Genomic DNA, 19,879 nt, shown 5'->3' with positions numbered 1-19,879 from the left:
TTATGTCATTGTCTATTATCCACAAGAGATGAATCATCATTTTTTCAATCAGAAGATTAGTGTAAATAGGAAATAAATAAAATGTATTCATCAACATAAAAATATCAAGAAATGTACCATGGCTACATATAACTATGAAGTGATATCCTTAAAGAAATTACACTTTGCGAAAAAGAGAGTTGTTTTTTTAATCTATTGAGGAGATGTTTGTGAGAAATTAGGTAATTATAGTACAAAGGGCTGAGATGAAGAAACTTGCAGCTAGAGTTCCCCAGAAAGTTTACTATTAAGTATTTAACGACAATGAGCAATAAAATGTCTACTTGAGGAGATCTGGTAATTAATTTCAAGGACACTGACAGAGAACAGGAGCTTATAAAGAAGAAAAATTACAGTGTATCCTAGAAAACACAGTTAAGTTCGAAACTGCAGTTTGGATTCCATTTCTGTTATCCAGCGCTACTCTCAATATTATATTTTGATATTCAAAATAAAAATATGATTCAAGCCAAGAATAAATGGAAGTAACCTTAATAGAAATAAAGCAATAAAATAATTAGAAATCCTATATACAATCAATCTATATTTTCTTCCCAATCAGCTATAGTCATGCATCATGTAATGTCCACAAAGCTTTCTGTGAAATAGGACATTATGTGATTCAGACATTCTACAAACATTTTATCGTAGTCTAGTCCTTCTTCTTCTTTAAGTATCTCAACTAAGCCTTGTGCCTCAGGAGAGATCCTCAATGCACTGTGAGCGATACACTTTCATATTTTGTCCTTAACCCACATCATTAACAATTTATATAACTGACTAGGTTCATCTTACATTTTTATTAAGTTGATATCTTTCAGTTGAGTCAACCCTTTAGCAAACTGGAGAAATGTTTCTTTATTTTTGAGGATTGTTGTAATTGTCAACTGTGACATTCCTAAATCACAAGCAATAGCATTCACTGATGTTTATAACCTTAGTTAATAACCTTAATTTCACATCCAAAATAGTACTTCTCTTTTGCTTTTTTCTGCTGTTATCAATAACATGGAATCCTGGTATGGCATTGTAGGATAAATGCAGGATCACAAGGTCAGCTGGTGAGTTTGAACCTTGTGATTCAAACCGACCTTGTGGTTGAGAGTTTATCCTATAGTGCCACACCAGGATATTATATTGTTGTTGCTGTTAAGTGCTATGGAGTCAGTTCCAACCCATAGAGACCCTGGCTAGGGTTTGTGATGAGCGGTTGGTGAGTTTGAGCCACAGACCTTGCAGTTCAAACGGCATTGCAGTCTGGCACATTAACCCACAGTGACACACCAGGATATTATAGTGGTGTTAAATTCTAAACATCCCATTAAATTGCAAACTTTGTGATAGCGAGGTGAACTATTCTACACCTCTATATATCTGAAAGCATCATAAGCACTCTAATTAAATAAATGTTTACTTTTTGAATTTGTCCTGAATTGTTCTCTTGTTATTTGGCTTGGGATTAAAGAAGCAAAAGAGGTGGTAATAAGTAAAAGAAGAGTAGTCTTGAAAAATGAAAATATTTCTAGTGCATAAACTGTGACTACAATAGAAATTTTATGAGCCAAGTGAATATAAGCAAGATCATTTGAAATGCAGCCATTATTGTACCTGGCAAAGTGTTCAAGTTACTTACTGATTTTCCTAAGGAAAATAACATTGTTGAATGGATGCCGATTTCCAATCTCAAGTGAATAAATTAAAGGTAATTTCTAAACCCTCTGACTTTTTCATTTTAAGGCTGATCCTGTTTCTTCAACAAGATTGTTGTTGTTGTTGTTAAATGCCATCAACTCAATCTTGTGCCATCAAGTCAACCCATAGTGACCCTGTTTCCAAGGTTTTCCAAGGAGCGATGTGTGAGTATGAATTGCTGACCTTGTGGTTCAAACTGACCTTTCGGTCTAGTGCTTTATCCCACAGTGTCACACCAGAACTCCATAAAAGGCAACTATACTCTTGGACATCACCAAATGGGACACACAAGAAACAAATTGACTACATATGTGGATAGAGACAATATAGAAGTTCAGTACCATCAGCCAAAACAAAACCAGGGTCAACTGTGGAACAGAACATCTAATTCTCATATGCAAGTTGATCTGAAGCTAAAGAAAATTAAAATAAATCCAAGGGAGCCAAATATGACTTTGAGTATATCCAATCTGAATTTAAAGACCATTTAAAGAACAGAGTTTATCTCTTAGACACAAATGATCAAATACCAGAAGAGTTGCAGGATAATATCAAGAACATCATACAGGAAGAAAGCAAAAAGGTCATCAAAAAGATAGAGGGGTCAAAGACAAAAATAGATGTCAGAAGAGCAACTAGAGGAACAGAAGATATTTCTTGAAAGAAGACCAGCAGGAAAAACAAAAACAGCAGACTGCCTATTGCAAGAACAAGCAAGCTGTTTGTTTGGAAGCCATCAAGGCAAGTGATCAAGTCCCTTCAGTACAAACCTCTTTCCAAGACTGAAACTCAAAGGGAACATATGAATAGGCATGTAAGCTCACTAGTGACTGTGTTAGTCTGCTAACGAATAGAAATGGCTTAAGGCAGTGATGAAGACATGGGTTGAGTTTGACCATGTTCCATAGACTCCTATTGACCTTGAGATCAAGAGGAAGGAATGGTTGGCCTGAGGTTTGGGGAGACTTGGAAACTCCTGACCTCATGGACACTGACCTAACCATGGTGGGCTAGAGCAGAGAGTGAAGCATCCAGCTGATATGAAGTAGGGGGTTGTGCGAAAGAACACCCAAATATAGCGGAAGGCTAATGTCAGATGTGGCAGAAGCAGAATAACTTCTAGATACAGGGACAGTTGTTTGTCTTTGAGTTCTTTTTTTCAATGGCATTTCCCTAAAGTATCACTTCCTATGGAGCCAAGAAATATCAGCTATCCTTGTAAGCCTGGTGGAAATCTGAGTCATTTCTAAGAAACCAATGTAAAGTGCCTCTTCGTGTCCTCCAGGACTTAACTGTCTTAGTTTAAACTGCTTTGATTAAGATGGAGAACATGGCTTCAGTTTAATTCAACTGAATTTTGGCCAGTTCTATCAAGGACATGGAGTCCTGGTGTGGCACTGTGGGTTCATGTGCCAGACTGCAAAGCTGTTTGAACTGTAAAGTTTGCAGTTCAAGCTCACCAGCTGCTCCTTGGAAACCCTATACAGGGTCAGTATGGGTAGGAGTTGACTCAACGGCACTTAACAACAACAGCAACTATCAAGGACAGAGTCCTGCTGTGGCACTGTGAGTTAATGTTTGATTGAAACGGCTACAAGGTCAATTTTAATCTCAAGGTTGGCAGTTCAAGCTCACCAGCTGTTCTTAGGAAACTCTATACTTAACAACACTTAACAACAACAACTATCAAGGACTTCAAATTGTATAACTGCATTATTGAAAACATAAACATGCGAAACTTTGACATTTATTTTAAAAGTTATAAGCTTTTGTTCATACTCTGGTTATGACTCTGAAACTCAGAATCATCATAATATCATAAGGAATAGTCACATTTATAATATTCAGTATATAGAATTATGATTCTATTATAATCTCATAATGATTCACTATTCTTCCTTTAAAGTTTTGTCCTACAGTATTTACTTACATTGTTTGAATATTGACCTTGTGGTTAGCAGGCCAATGCTTATCTTACAGTGCCACACCACCATAATATTCTAAAACACTAGTTTTTAATACACTTTCTATCTCCTCACCATTGACACATGCAATATCTCTAAAATAACACTTCTTTTAAAGACAGTGATTGTTTAGTTGGAGAAGAGATTCCTGCAGGGATATTAAATAAATTATGAAATGTTAAGTGAACATTGTAGTTTGGGGAAGAAAACAAGCAGAGAAACCTACTTATGGAAGATTCTGCTATGCCTCCAAGTGCCTACACCCTACTAGACCTGTACTGAGGAATAATGTTAACCAAAACACCTCCATGTACATTACAGAGATATGCCCTGTATGTCTCCCAATTTATACCTTTGTTTAAAATAATTACTCAAGCTAAAAAGTTATTTTATTTAGCTGCAAAATTTTTATTTAATTTTAAAGATCCATTTAAAATACTGCATCCATTTATGGAGACTTCTGTTGTTTATCCAGCCAGAATAGTCATTCTTTCTGAAATGTTATAGTAGTTACCACACTTTGCTTCACTCCAATTAGTTTTACATCTTTCGTATCTACCACTATATTTTAACTGCTTTGAAAGAATAAATGGCCATGAAATTAAATCAGTTTCTGTCACACTGGCTACAATTTTTTATGTCAATACACTTAAACTTCTAGGAAAAACTTTTTGAAAAATCATCTTAACCTTTTTTTTTTCCTTTTCATTTTCTGGAGTCCACTTCCAACCCCACTTATGTCTTTAAAGAAGAATGAGATTTGTCCACATAGTTTAGCATTATGGTGCTAACAATTAGCACCAATCAATGTACACTAGTAAAGGGGCAAAGTTGGCAAATCCCACCTTTATTACTAATTGCAGGCAAACGTCCCCATAAATCCAGTTCACCTTCCCACATCTCAATGATCCTCATCACCAGCCACTTCAGCAGCACTTTCTCTCTCATTCTAACCAAAAGTAGGACCAGCACAATCCTGGGTATCAGCCATAGGGTCAGGAGTCTGCACAACTTCCTACATTTCAGATCGGCCAGTCCTACTTTATTCCTCTAGCCAGCCCTCCCCACCTTCACTAGATTACAAGCTAGGAGAACTTTCTTCTCATCAATTTATCTGCCCATGCAGTCCTCTTCTACCCATCACCACCCAAAGCTGGTTACTTAAAAGACTTTGTTCTTGCAAATATCTACTGCAACTCTCCTCTAAGTTAGCTACTCCAAGCTTAGTAAGAGTCTCATTGCCCCTTGTGTGTCTGTTAATTTTCTATAAAGTTCCTAGAATTTACAGAGATTATGCATCCCTGGTGAGATGCTATAGGATAAGCACTGGACTGTTAACCACATAATCAGTGGCTCAAATCTACCAATCACTTTTCAAAATCCATATACAGGATTGATGAATCAGAACTGACTGAATGACATTTAAGTACAACAATGGCCTATATTTACTAAACCCATTCGTTACAATCAGAAAGTTTACCATGAAAGAGAAACACAGGGTCTTCATTTGCTTCCAGAGACATGCACCCTCAGCAGTTCATAGATGTTCCCACCAATCCAGGAGGCCACAGTAAGGACTCGCCAAGGTATAGGTTCCCTTAGTCATTAGGACATCAATGAGTATGTATGAGTGGGCCTTAATGCATAGTTAGGAACCCTGATAGTGTAGTGGGTTATGGATTAGGCTGCTACACACAAGGTCAGCAGTCTGAGTCTACCAGTTGCTCTGTGGGAAAAAGATGAGGTTTTCTGCTCCTGTAAAATTTTATAGTCTTGAAATACTAAACAGGGTCACTGTGAGTCAGAACCAACTCAAGGGTATACACTACCAATCAACGATGATTGATCAAATCAATGTATATGATTGACTGCTTCATGCCCCTCCCTTCCTGAGGCCTTTTGTGAAATGAAACCTGTAAATAAGTCCTACTTATTTATACATGTTTAAGTGCTGTCTGGCTATTTTGGTAAAACAAAGAGGACCTTAATTGCATGCCAGCTATTCCAAAGGCGATTTTCAAAACCATAGACAAAGGCAAAACTCAGTTCTATAGTCCACAAAGTGATTCCCTTGGCCTTTAGTTGACTTTTGTTTGTCTGCTTTTAAATCTAATGTTTTAAAGGATTGTTCCTTCATTCCTCCTTTATTTCCATCAATATCAGTGTTTAATAGTGCCAGTGTTAGACCGTAATCTGAAAGATAAAAATCATAATATATTGTCATATGAACCCCAATCAGAATTAGTCAATAGTATCAGCCCTCCATTATACATAATAGCAAAAAGTTTTATGAGAAAGATCTACTGCAATCCTCCATTACGTAGGATCCGTTTTCACTGACTCCAAAAGAAGGCACTATCTTAGTTTTGTCTTTTCAGGTATCAGTTAAGTTTGGGCTTGAGAAGTATTATTCCCTTGCTCTGGGTCTTTCTCTCAGTATTAACAGTGTGGTACATCCACTATTGTGTAATTCGTATAGTACATTCAGTTTGGCTGCTGTACTTTCTAGTTCACATGGTGCCTCTCCCTACACCCACTCATTAAATTACAGATATGAAACAGCTACAACAAATCAGAGCACACTCCTAATACATCAGATAAAAACATAACAAAAATTAGTTGAGGTGATATGTGAAAAACAAAGTATATGAACATTTGTCTGCCACACACACCCTATCCCCAGATCACTGAAAAGCAGAGGAATTCTTCCATTGAGGGTCTTTTCTGTCTCCCAACCCCTTATTTTATATGTGAACATATACTCATGAAGATACCAACCATGTTATGCCTTTATTTACTTCTTTTTAAATAACTGATGCTTCAATTGCCATTATTTCTCTGAAAATAAGATATGCTTCTTAGTCTAAAGAATATGTAGGATTTTCTTTTCTGTTTCATAGAACTCAGAGTGTTTGTATCCATTATCACATAAACAGAAGTCCAGCCCAGGGAAAACCAGCAAATTGCAGCAAGTTCATTCCAAAGCACTGCATCAAAAATCTCTCATTCCTATTCAGTCAGTGTCTGGCCACATTCAGTTTGGGTCTGGTTAGTGCATCCTTGGTCTCCTTGCTTTTCCAAACCAAATAATGTGTTTCATATATCATGCTTTTCCTACATAGTTATGTTGATGTTGTCAAGTACCATTGAGTCAGTTTCCAGCCATAGCAAGCCCGTACAGAAATTGTTCCTACTTGTAAGAGTCCTGGCATAACACTGGACTGCATTCCTTTTTAGAAAAAGTGCTTATTTCAGTTGCAGAACACTCTGTGTCCTTCAATTTATATCACATAAGTTTTTTCAGACAGTGTAATTCTATATCATCTCTTGATTCCTTTGGATTTTATGAATTTCTGATCTTCCACATATCCAAATTCCTAGATCCATTTCATTTGTTGGTCTATTGATGAAGTTCTGAATAAATTAAGGGAGAATTAAAGAAGGCAGATAAGAAGAAGAAAAGGGAAGAAGATGAAGATGACAAAGCAAAATCAAATCTGTACACTCTACAGTTGATACTCTGGATAGACAAATGCTTAGATTTACTATCAGCACTCGACTGTGAAGCACAAAGTCAGCAGTTCAGGTCACCACCAGCTGCTCCTTGAAAATCCTACATAGCATCACTATGAGTCAGAACCAATTTGATGGCACTTAACAATAAAATAGTAATTGTTTGAATGGTCTCACATGGCTCAACATTTTCATTCCAAAATTATTTTCAATTCCTTTGCCTTACCTTATTCCTGCTCTCTCTCTCTCTTTTTATAGTTTTATTGTGAATTATTTGATAGTATACACTGAAAAATTTAGTTTTGCATTCATCCTATTTTATATTATTTCATTGCCATGATTACAATCCCCTCCATGCATCATTAAACAATCAAAGAGTATACCCTGAAAGCCTGCCCCTCCATCATCAGCACACAGCCTCTCTGCATCTCTGGATCTAGAGTCCCCAGCTCTTCCATCTATCCACATCATTATCTCTGCCTACATTTCTGGCATCACTGTTTCTCAGGGTAGGTAACCACCCTCCACTCTTCTCCCATGATGGTCCCAGGGACTGCCGCTCCTGGACTGCAAAGTCAACCCCTCCCCTCTTTTTGCTACAAATCATCTACCTTTCCATTATAATCCTGAAAGTCAGTCAGTCTTGATAGCAATTATTCACAATTGTACTACAAGAGTCCTATCCCAATCGCCTTTCATATCAGTCCCGCCCAGACAGATTGGATACTACTCAGTGGAAATTATAACATCCTCTACGCCCTCTGGATATAGGCTCCCTCATGAAAGCTTGTAAGCCAGTCACTTCTTGCTTTTGTAGATTTTCTTTTGGAGTCTTTTCTTCCTGGGGTTCTTTCAGTTTCTGGAATGTTCATCTTCTCGTCCTTCAAAATGTTAAGAAAATTTTCTTCCAGTAGCTCTTCAACTACCTCTTCTGTGGACTTCAGTGGTTCTTCCTGTTCTGGAATGCCAATAATTCATAAGTTACTCCTCTTCATGTTATCCAGCATAAATCTTAGACTCTCTTCAGATTTTTTAATCCTTTTTTGGGGGGTTTGCTTTCCTATCTTATCAGTATTGAGAGATTTGTTTTCCAGCTCGCTAGTTCTGGCTTCCATCTCTTCCATTCTGCTCCTTTGTCCTGTCAGTGTATTGTCCATTTCTGATATTTTATTATTAATTATCTGGACTTCTTTTTGCAGGTTTTCGACTGTTTCCAATGCCATATCTATCTTGTTTGATTGGTCCTGTAGCATTTCCCTGACTTCTTCCTTATTTCCCCCCACCCCTTTTTGGAGCATTTGAATTTGTTTCCATATTATTCTTCTGAATTCCTTCTCAGACAGACCAAGAGTCTGCTCTTCTACTGGAAAGTCTGTGTCTGCTTCCAGCTCATTTGTCTCAGTTACTTTTTTTTTCTGTTTTTGGACATATATTGATATCTTTAATGGTGTTTTCTTGGACATTTTCAACACTTATGTGAGATTTTAATGCTTAAATGGATGTGTGTTGTTTTTTGTTAAGCTTGCTGTGTGTCTCCTGGTGGATATGATCTGGAGATAGGTTTCCCTTTTCACGTGTAATATCTAGCAGCTGGTTTTGGCTCTTGTCCAGATGGTGGAATACTATAGGGTATGCTTGTAGCTTGGCTATATGGGCACAGTTGCTGTCTATTCTTGGGTAAGGTAAGGGGAGAAAGCTCCCACCCCTGGGAGAAGAGTGAGGCCAAAATGACCAAAGAAAAAAACAATATAAAAGCAGAGACAAAAAGCATCTATCAAAAACAAAAATAAAATTGTGATTGACACTGTTTACTGGCCTTTGCTGTACAAAGAGTCCTGCCTAGATGAACTATGGGGCAGGTACCCAGGGTCAAAACGTCATAAGAATCAGCCTGCAGGTTTCCTCTCTGTGCCTTTGGAAAACAGTGGGTGTAATGCTGGTCCCTTTTGGGGGTGGGCTTCTGTCCACCTGAAGGCGTTTGGGCTGTGCAGTGAGGGTGTGATTGGGTCAAAAGGAGAGATAAATGAAAAGTGAAAGACGAAAAATGAGTCACACCTCTCCCTTCACTTCTCCTCGGCTTCTAGCGCTGGGTATATGCCTTTGCTTGGTTGTGGCCCTGCCCTCCAGCCTGAGGACTTCTGGCTGCCTGCCACCGTGGCTGGGTCAATTCAGAAATCACCATATTTTGCTTTTACCTTCAGATTTCTTCTCAATGGGTACAGGAAACTGGCCCCTGGAACCTTGAACAAGAGCTAAAGCTCTGCAGTTTTCCTGTGGACTTCTCTTTCTCTGCTTTTATTTTTTGGTTTTTGGCAGAGGAGTTTCACTGTCTGTCTCTGCTTTCCCCACTCACAAACCGGAAGCTCCAGATTTTCATATTCTTGGTATATTGTGAAGTGTTAAATTTTTTGAGGTTACCCCATATTCCATTAACTTTCCCCTCCATTTCTTGCAGTCTATTTTATCCTATAATCTATGTGACCTTCTCACCATCAGGATCTCTGTTCCTATGTGTTTACTTTCTTTCACATTGTAATTGTTTTGGTCATAGACTGACCTCCCAGATCCTCTGAATTTTTTCTTATAATTTTGTTCTGTTCTCAGCTCTTCTATTAGTCAACTGAGTTCCAGGAAGTACTGCCATGTATGTCACTCTCTGGTTGTTGTCTGTTCATGTTGGTTCTCAGTCCACAGAACTCCCTTAAAGATGTTTTGTAGTGCAGGGTTAGCAATGAAAAAATCTCTTATTTTCTGTTAATCCTGGAATGTTTTGATGACATCTTCACATTTGATTGACAGCTTTGCTGGATAAAGGCTTCTTGGTTGGCAGTTTTTTCCTTTCAAGGTTTTATATATGGCTCCCCATTGCTTCATGCCTGCATTGTTTCTGATGAGAGATTTGAGCTTAATCTGACTTGCTTGTTTTTGTATGTAATGCTTCTCTTTTCCCTAGCTGCTTTCAGGACTGTCTCCTTATCTTTGAATTTTGGAGAGGTTCATTATGATATGTCTTGGTGATTTTCTTTTAAGGACTATCCTTCTTGGGGTTCTTTGAGCTTCTTGAATGCTTAAATTTTTGCTTTTCAGGATGTTAAAGAAATTTTCTTGCAGCAGCTCTCTCTTCAACTATCTCCTCTATGGACTTGTGTGATTCTTCCTGTTCTAGAATGCTGATGATTCTAAAGTTATTCCTCTTCATGTTTCCAACATGAATTTTAAACCTTCTTCAGACTATTTTATCCAAAAAATTTTTCTGCTTTCTCTGCTATCTTAGTAGTAATGAGAGATTTGTATCCAGCTCACTAGTTCTGGATTCCATCTCTTCAATTCTACTCCTTTGCCCTTTAAGTATATTGTCCATTTCTGATTTTCTATTATTAATCATTTGGACCTCTTTTTGTAGGTTTTGAATTGTTTCCAATGCTGTATCTATCTTATTTGATTGTTCCTGTAGTGCTTTCCTGACTTCTTCCTTATTTTTCTCAACTCCATTGTATAGTGTTTTGATACATTTTATAATCACTTTTATGAATTCCTTCTCAGGCATTTCCAAGCCCTGCCATCCTTCCAGAATATAGTCCAGGTCTACCTCTAAGTCGTTTGTATCAGACATTTTATCATATTTCTGGACATGTACTGGTATGGTCTTCTGTTTTTGCTTCTTGGACATGTTCAGTGGTTAGCTGTGCCCTTAATACTTAATTGAGTGTGTGTTTTGGTATTTGTTGTGCTTTCTTATTGCCTCCAGGTATATGTGATCAGAAGGTGAACTTCCATTTTCACTCTTCTTATTGCTTACGTCAGAGTAACTTTCTCAGGTGTTGTCTGCCTTCCTGGTATGTGGCAATTTGTATTGGTTCTTGCCTGGATTGTGGGGTTTTATAGGGTGTAATTGTAGCTTGACTATAAACAGCAATTGATGTCTGTTCTTGGGTAATATATATACAGGGAGAGAAAGAGCCCCCTAAAGGTAAAAGGAGGCTGCCTGATAAATTTCAAGATGTCACTGTTGGTTGTTATGCTGTTTCTCAGGGTTTAATTTTCATCCTTTCTTTTTTTTTTTTTTAAGTCTCTCTCCCACCCCACAGCCCCTGTTCTGGCCTTTTCCTTATTAATAAGCAGTTCAGGGCCAGAAGTGGCAGTTTTATGCTGCCATTTGTTTTTAAGTGGGGAATGCACCTTTAAGTGCTGAAAGGATCTGTGCTCGTGATGGTAGAAGAACCCTCCAGTGATGGGGGTGTGTGGTGTCCACTCGATAAGGCATCCCCTCTAGTCACCAGAATGGAGGTGTGCAAACAGCAATAGACCAATGAACAGATACCAAAAAAAAAAAAAAAATCAGAACAAAACAAAACATATTGTCTACCTTTGTCTCTGAGGTTCCTGCAGGCGTTAGTTTGTGGCAGGTCTGCTTGCTTCCCCACTTAGTCTAGTTATTTGGTCTTTCCCAAGTTGTCAGCTCTGGGCAGCTGAGCCCAGCAGGTTCAAAATTATGAGATTTCTTGCTTCTGCTACAAGTTCCACTAGCTATAAGTCTTCAAACTTTTAAATATTCCTTCATATGTGGTTCAGAGTTTTGGAGCTCTCCCCAAACCTGCTTTGCCTGCTATTCTGTTTTATTGCTCATGGAGATCTTCACTGCACCTCTACCCTATCTACCATCAAGCCCTGCCTCCACTCCTGCTCGCTTGATAGGGTTTTCTAGAGTAAATGGAAACAGAAGTATTGGAAAATCGGTATCTAGTTAAGAACCAGTCCTGTGAAAGCTATTAAGGGGTGTAGAGTTTATTTTGGCTCAAAGCAACCCTGTATAGGGTTTCCAAGAAGTGGCTGCTGGGTTTGAACTGCTGAACAGTAGTGTCACAGCAGGATTAGAAATACAGGACTTTTCCTATGGTGACAAACTGGGATTCTTTGTAGCAACTGTTGTTGTGTTCAACAGAGCTGGTTCTAATTCATAGTGATCCAGTTTAGGATTTCCAAGGACAGGCTGATATGTGTGAACTAGTGACCTTGCCGTTGCAAGTCCAGTGCTTATCCTACTGTGCCATACCAGGTACACCTTTCGATTTGTTAAAATTCTCAAATAGATTCCCTATGTTTTGCAAAAATGCATCCATATTATCTAAACATATCAGTGTTCCCTTTATTTAGACATCTTCATAAGGAGTCATGAGTTAACTTGCTGAGAAAAATTCTTTATTGAAAAGTAAAACTACTAGAACTCACTTCACAACCTATTAGCAATCATACTTATAGATTTGGGGACATATTTAAATATAAAATATTAGACACATTTCTAGAAAATTTGAAACTAAATAGCATTATATTCTGCAAGAAATAAAATTTAAAAATTACTTCTGCAGGAAAAGCTACAACTAAGCAAAACATGTGACTTTGGTAATAGAAAACAGAAAGTCAGCAACTGTCTTTGTTACCTACTGCAGTTATAACCAAATTCTTCAAAGTGAGTATCTTTTAAGCAGTATTTATTTTCTCACAGTTCTGTAGGCAAACAATCCAAATCAGGGGTTTTGTCATGTGAATTTCTTCTTTGGACCTCTCCTTGTTTCTGTGGAGTGTGAGCCATCCTAGGTGTCCCTTTGTTGCTTATGCATGCATCTGCCTCTGTTGTCACATGGTTTTTCACCCTGTGTGTCTGGGTCTATTCTGCTGTTTTCTAAAATACATCACTCAGATGGAACTAAGTTTAATCCTTTTCATCCCTATTCTGGCATGAGTCCATTTACATTACTAAAGAAACACCTATTTCCAAAATAGTCATATTACAAGTAGATAGGTTAAGACTTCAACATAACATTTAAAGGACAAAATTTAATCTCTAAAATAAGAGAGGACTAGAATTGCTTCTATTTCTTTAATTTTGAAATAGATTTTTTTTATACATTTGAAATGTTAATATATAATTTTCTAGCGTAATGGTTACGAATCAGGCTGCTAACCTCAAGGTAAGCAGTTCGAAACTACCAGCTGTTCTGCAGGAGAAAGATGAGACTTTCTGCTCCTGTAAAGATTTACAGCCTCAGAAACCCTATGTAAGGTCACTATGAATTGGAACCGACTCCATGGTACTTAACAACAGCAAGAATATTAAGGGCAGTCCTTGAAAACTATTTAATCCTGTTTTATGTTGTTGTACATGTAAACTGGACTGTTTAATTAAACACAATTTCATCCTTTACTCTTTCAACATGTCTTTTATGAAACTAGATACTTATCTGAACCCTTTTTCTAACAACAAAACTGATGTTTTGCTTTTATTTTTGTACCAAGACAAAATAGAATATAATTGATTAATGATTGCAATACAAAATAGATAATACTAAATGTTTTAAAAATATAATCAAGCTGAACAAGGACCAAAGAGTTCACATTGTCTTTCTCAATGCAGGTATCCATTTGTAGGAAAAATAATTTTAAGTCTTGAAAATACTTTTTCATATAAATAACAATGCAGCATCGATGGACTCAAGTATAGCAACAGTAGCTGCTGTGCATAAGGTCGCTATGAGTCAGTACCAACTCAATGGCACCTAACAACAACAACAACAAATCAATGGATATTTTTAAAACACAACTCATGTTAAGCCAATAAATGAAACTGTTTGAAGTTTATTTAATACATGATATGCAAATCTGGGTAGCATTTAGACAACAAAGTAAAAAAAATAATGTTCCAAAGATGAGATGAACTTCCAATATTCTTCTACCAAATAGTATTGACATTGCCACAGAACAGCAGCCATAACAACTGAAAACAAATTTGCAGCCAGAAATTATTTCATATGGCATTATCTTGAAGAAAAATTAAAATAATACTGATTTACCCTAAAACATGAGGAGCCCTAGTAGAATAGTGGGTTGTATACTGGGAAAACTCAGGAACTCTAGTCTACCAGGTGCTCTGTGGGAGAAAGATGAGGATTTCAGCTTTGGTAAATATTTACAACCTTGGAAATCCTATACAAAGTCACAATGAGTTGGAACCAACTCCACTGCACACCACCACCACCCTAAAACATAGCTCCTATTTTGTCCTTTGAAGTCTCTGAAACAGACTCTACTCATCAAACATCCAAGGCAAAATGGTCATTAGTTTATCTGAACTCAAGAGTAACTTTTTAATAATGAGTAGCTTAATGGCCTGAGTGATCACCCACAACTCGATGAACCCCAGTAATTTGGATTCTAGGAGATTTTAAATTTGTTTCTCAATATCCCTAAAAAGTTGTGGAGCACCAACCATTCTCTAAGAGTCAATCATGAGTCAATAAAATTCATAACTTAAGAATGAATTTCAGTGCCGAGCTTGTACTATACTTATAATTATACTTAGTAATAATTGATTTAGAAAATTAAGTGGAGAAGAGACAAGGGAGTAAAGGATACATAATTAGGGAAATTGTCCTATAGATATGTTTTCTCTCAGAAAGCATTGTAGAGGTCTAGTAAACTCATTATACCCCATCAGGAATTAAAAGCCATGTACAAGTAAGAACCTGAACAACTGCAAGTGGCAAGCTTGCTTCTTGTAAGATATAGTAAAGTTTGCAGCTTCTCTGTGACTTTTTTTCCCTCAAGAATTCTATTATTTATTTTTTTACAATTCAGCTAAAATATATACTAGTAGCACATGAAAGCATAAACTGTTAATGTATTTTTGTCAAAGAATTCATGAGTTATTTTATGGGTATTCCAAAACTTGTGTCCATGAACACTAATATATATTTTCTATGTATTCTTGGAAACTCTATACAGGATCAGTATGGATCAGAACCAGCTCGACAGCACACAACCACAACAAAACCATACATTCCTTTTAGTACCTTTATTACCTTGTAAACTCTTGATTCAGAGACCATGACTTACTCATCTTTAGTATCTGCCAAGAATTGAGTTCATTTGTTGGTTGTTGTTAATTGCTGTTGAGTTGATTCTGACTCATAGTGATCCTGTATAGAGTTTCTGAAGAGCAACTGATGGGTTTGAACCGTGGACCTTGTGGTATGCAATCCAGTGCTTATCCTACAGTGCCACACCAGGAATACACTGAGCTCACAGTTGAACCAGCTAACAAATTATTTCTTACCTGATTCAGAATATATAAAACAAGAGCAATTTTCAATAAATTTAATCTACATTTTGTCTTTCTCAAGTGATTACTGATCTTTGACTAAAAGTCACTCTTCAGGTGAAAAAAAAAAAAAAAATCTTGATATTCATCCTTTACCCATATGCCCCAAAATGCCATATCCTCTTGTTTTTATCTTTGTAGACTTTAACTCAGCTTAGAATACCACTTAATACTGTGATTATTTTAAGAATGTTTATCAACTTTACTGGAATATAAACTTTCATTTAAATAATAAATGTATTTGCCTCTCATTGTATTCATCTACTATGCAGACTGCCAAATTATGTAACTTTTATAAACATTGTACATATATAGAAAAAGAAACAGAGGAAGTGAAAGAAATGATAGGATAGAAGGTGAGCAGAAGAAAAGAGAGGGAGAAGATTTTCAAGACATTACTTTTTAAGGAGCTCTGGTAGCGTAGTGATTACGAATCGGGCTGTGAACCGCAAGGTCAGCAGTTCGAAACTACCAGCTGTTCCATGGGAGAAAGATAAGGCTTTCTGCTCCCGTAAAGATTTACAGCCTAGGAAACCCTGTACAGGGTCGCTATGAGTCAGAACTGACTCCACAGCACATGATAACAACAACAACAGCAACTTTTTATTAATAATGATGGGTTTCTAATATCACTTAGAATCTCTTTTTCATATCAATATTTCACACCCAAACTTATTGTTAAGTGCTGCTGAGTTGGTTCTGACTTATATCAACTCACTACAACAAAAGAAACACTACCTGGACCTGATACTGTACCATTCTCACAATTGTACTATGTTTGAGTCCATCATTTCAACCACTTTGTTGAGGCTCATTGTCTTTTTCACTAGTCCTCTACTAGCATGATATCCTTCTCCATGAATTGGTCCCTCTTAATGTTGTTGTTAAGTTCCATCAACTCAGTTCTGACTCGTAGAAACCCTGTATAGGATTTCAGATTTGTAGCTGGTGAGTTTGAACTGCTAAGCTTGTAGTTAAAACAGACCTTACAGTTGAGTACTTATTCAAAACACCACACCAGGACTCAAGGTCCCTCTGGATAATATGGCCAAAGTATGTGAGAAGGAAGTCTCGCCATCCTACTTTACACTGTGCATTCTGGATGTATTTCATCCAAGACAGATTTATTCATTCTTATGGCAATCTATGGTATATACACTTAATGGTCTTCAGCAATGCTATTCAAATACATTTTTTCTTTCGACTTTTTTATCTGCATGTTTCACATGCATAAGAGGCTTAGGTCAGGTGGACCTGAGGTCATTTGATATCAGGACTAATATTTCCATGAGCATTGATTGTGGGTTCAAATTAAACAAAAACCTTCACAACTTGAATATTTCTTAATTCATCATGATGTAGCTTAAGTATCTAATTTTGAAGATTTTTGTCTTCCTTATGTTGAGGTGCAATCCATGCCAAAGCTTGTAGTCCTTGATCTTCAGTAAGTGATCAAGTCTTGCTCACTTTCAGCAAGCAAAGCTGTGTTGTCTGTATATGAATGTTGTTAATGAGTCTTCATCCAATCCTGATGCCATGTTCCTCTTTATGTCATCCAACTACTAGGATTATTTGCATAGCATACAGATTAAATAAATATTATGAACAGATACAATCCTGATGCAAACCTTTGCTGCTATTAAACCACATGTATGTCCTGGTTCTATTCTAAGGACTTCTATTCCAATTAAAGGTTTCACATGAGCAAAGTTACATGTTCTGTATTGCCAATTCATCTCAATGTTATATATAAATTGTTATCATCAACAGTCAAATGTATTAAAATAGTCAATAAAGTTCAGCTAAACATCTTTCTTGTATTCTCTGCTGTATGCCAAGATATACCTGACATCAGCAATGATATCCCTAATTCCATGTACATTACTGAATCCAGTTTGAATTTGTGGCAGTACCCTGTCTTTCCATATTTTGCCCATAGAATCCTTCAGTATTGTAGCTTGAGGCTTGAATTTCATTCTCCAGTTCTTTCAGGTTGAAAAATGCAGAAAATGTTCTTTCTTTTTGATTATCATATTCCACCTCTTAATACATTCCATTACAATATTTTACTTTGTGAACTCAAGTGGCCCTTTGAAATCTTCTGTTCAGTAATATTAATTTATTCTTTGTTTTGCTTTAGCTATTCCATGTTCAAGAACAAATTTCAAAATATCTTCTAACATCCATTTTGGTCCTTTTTTTTTTCTTTTTCTTTTTTTAAAATTACCTTTTGATATCTTCATATATTAGGTCCTTCATGGCATCAGTTCAATATATCAAAACTATTTTTTACATAATTTCTAACTTCAGGTGGATTATAATCACAGTTCTTCCTAATCTGTCTTTTCCTGGAAGCTCATCTGAAACCTGTACACCATGGGTGACTCTGCTGGTGTTTAAAATACTAGTGGCATAGTGTCCAGAATCACAGAAACTCAAAAGCCACCACAGTATAACAAAATGAAGAACTACTTCCAGATATTTAGCCAATGAAAAACTTATGAATAGCAGAGAATCACTGTCAGATGTAGTGCTGGAAAATGAGCTCCTCAGGTTGGAAGGCCCTCAAAATATGACTAGAGAAGAGCTGCCTCCTCAAAGTAGAGTTGACTGTAACGATGGAAACGGAGTAAAGACTGTAGGAGGAAAGCCCTCAGTACCTTCATTTTTTGACAGGCACAACTCAAAATGAAAAGAAACAACTGTAAACATCCATTAATAATCAGAACATGGAATGTGCGAAGTATGAATTTAGGAAAATTAGAAATTGTCAAAAATGAAATGGAGTGAAAACATCCATATTTTAGATTTTAGTGAGCTGAAATGGGCAGGTATTGGCCATTTTGAATCTGAAAACCACATGGTTTACTATGCTGGGAATGACCAATTGAAGAGGAATGGTGTTGCATTCATTGTCAAAAAGAACATATCCAGGTAAGTCATGAAGTACAATGCTGTCTGTGATAGGCTAATACCCATGTGCCTATTGGGAAGACTAGTTAATACTACTATTATTCAAATTTACACACCAACCACTAAATCCAGTGAGGATGAAATAGTAGAATTCTACCAACTTCTCCAATCTAAAATTGATCAAACATGCAATTAAGATGTATTGATCATTACTGGTGATTGGAACGCAAAGGTTGGGAGCAAAGAGGAAGGATCAATAGTTGGAAAATATGGCCTTGGTGATAGAAATGATGCTGGAGATCACATGATAGAATTCTGCAAAATCAATTATTTCAAATGCCTTCTTTAAACAGCATAAGAGACGACTATACAAATGGACCTTGCCAGATGAAACACATAGAAATCAAATTGATGACATATGCGGAAAGAGATGATAGAAAATCTCCATATTGTAAGTCAAAACAAGGCCAGAGGCAGATTGTGGAACAGACAATCAATTGCTCATATGCAAATTTAAACTGAAGGGGAAGAAAATGAAAACAAGTCCACAAGATTCAAAATATAACCTTGAATATATCCCACCTGAATTTAGAGATCATCTGAAGAACAGATTTGATATATTAAACACTAAAAACTGAAGACAAGACAAGGTGTGGAATGACATCAAGAACATCATACAGGGAGGACTTCCGGCGCTTCCCTGACCAGGTAGCACAGGTAGGCAGAATCCAGAGAAAGCAGGGGATGGTATCACACAGGGGAAGCCCCTGTCTGGTACATAGACAGACTTTGAGCAAACATAAGACTTTAGGCTTCAACATTCTGAACTTGCGTTTTTAAAAGACCAAATTGCTGAGGAATTATAGGCATTTTGAGCTTTTGCCCGCTTGCACTCTGCTTCCGCTCCAGCAACTTCCCCCGCCCCCTGCAGAGCTTGGAATGCAGGGCTGGAGCGGACACATTCAGAAAGCGAAAGCTCCCAGGAAGTGAGCAAGGCCACAGGAGATAGCATAGCCCATCGCAGGGGGGCCTCATTGCCACAGTAGGCATTATCAATGTGGATATCAGGCAATTTGGGTGCCCACAGTACAAAGAGACAGAGAGAAGCATTTTTGATTTCATCAGACACAGACACCATCTGCCTGTAGCCACTACCACGCGCCCTCTAGTCCCTAGGCCTAGGCCAGCCCTCTGCCCAGTCTCTGAGGCTCAGGCCTGCCCAACGCCTAGGTCCGCCCACCAAGGCCCAGGGTAGCACCGCCCCCCCTCCCCCCCCAGGTCCGTCCAAGCTCCAAGCTGAGATGCTCTTGAGTTGCTTTTTAGCACCAGTAACAAAAGGGTCCTGCTGTGGCTCTGTGGGTTAATGGACCAAACTGCAAAGCCTTTTGAACTGCAAGGTTGGTGGTTAAAGCTCACCAACTGCCCCTTGGAAACCCTATACTGGGTCACAGTCAACTCCACAGCACTTAACAACAAGGAGAGGAGAGCAGAAGGGACTGAAAGAGAGTTAGGATGTTAAAGACTTACTTATATTAAGCTTCAGATTTTTTCTTTTCTTTTTTTTTTTTTTTTTCCTTTTTTACTCTCTTTCTTCTGCCCCACC

At 37.4% G+C, this 19,879-nt stretch overlaps 1 pseudogene; it reads right to left on the bottom strand.

The window, feature by feature from the left end:
• The window catches only part of LOC102815550, a 107,012-nt pseudogene extending 87,598 nt beyond the window's left edge, over window positions 1–19,414 (bottom strand).
• Between the last annotated feature and the right edge of the window lie 465 nt (window positions 19,415–19,879).

This window comes from Chrysochloris asiatica, unplaced genomic scaffold, assembly GCF_000296735.1.
Source record: "Chrysochloris asiatica unplaced genomic scaffold, ChrAsi1.0 scaffold00370, whole genome shotgun sequence".
Classification (NCBI taxonomy): Eukaryota; Metazoa; Chordata; class Mammalia; order Afrosoricida; family Chrysochloridae; genus Chrysochloris; species Chrysochloris asiatica.
The sequence above is the reverse complement of the archived record's forward strand: the minus strand, read 5'-3'. Positions and strand labels throughout refer to the sequence as shown.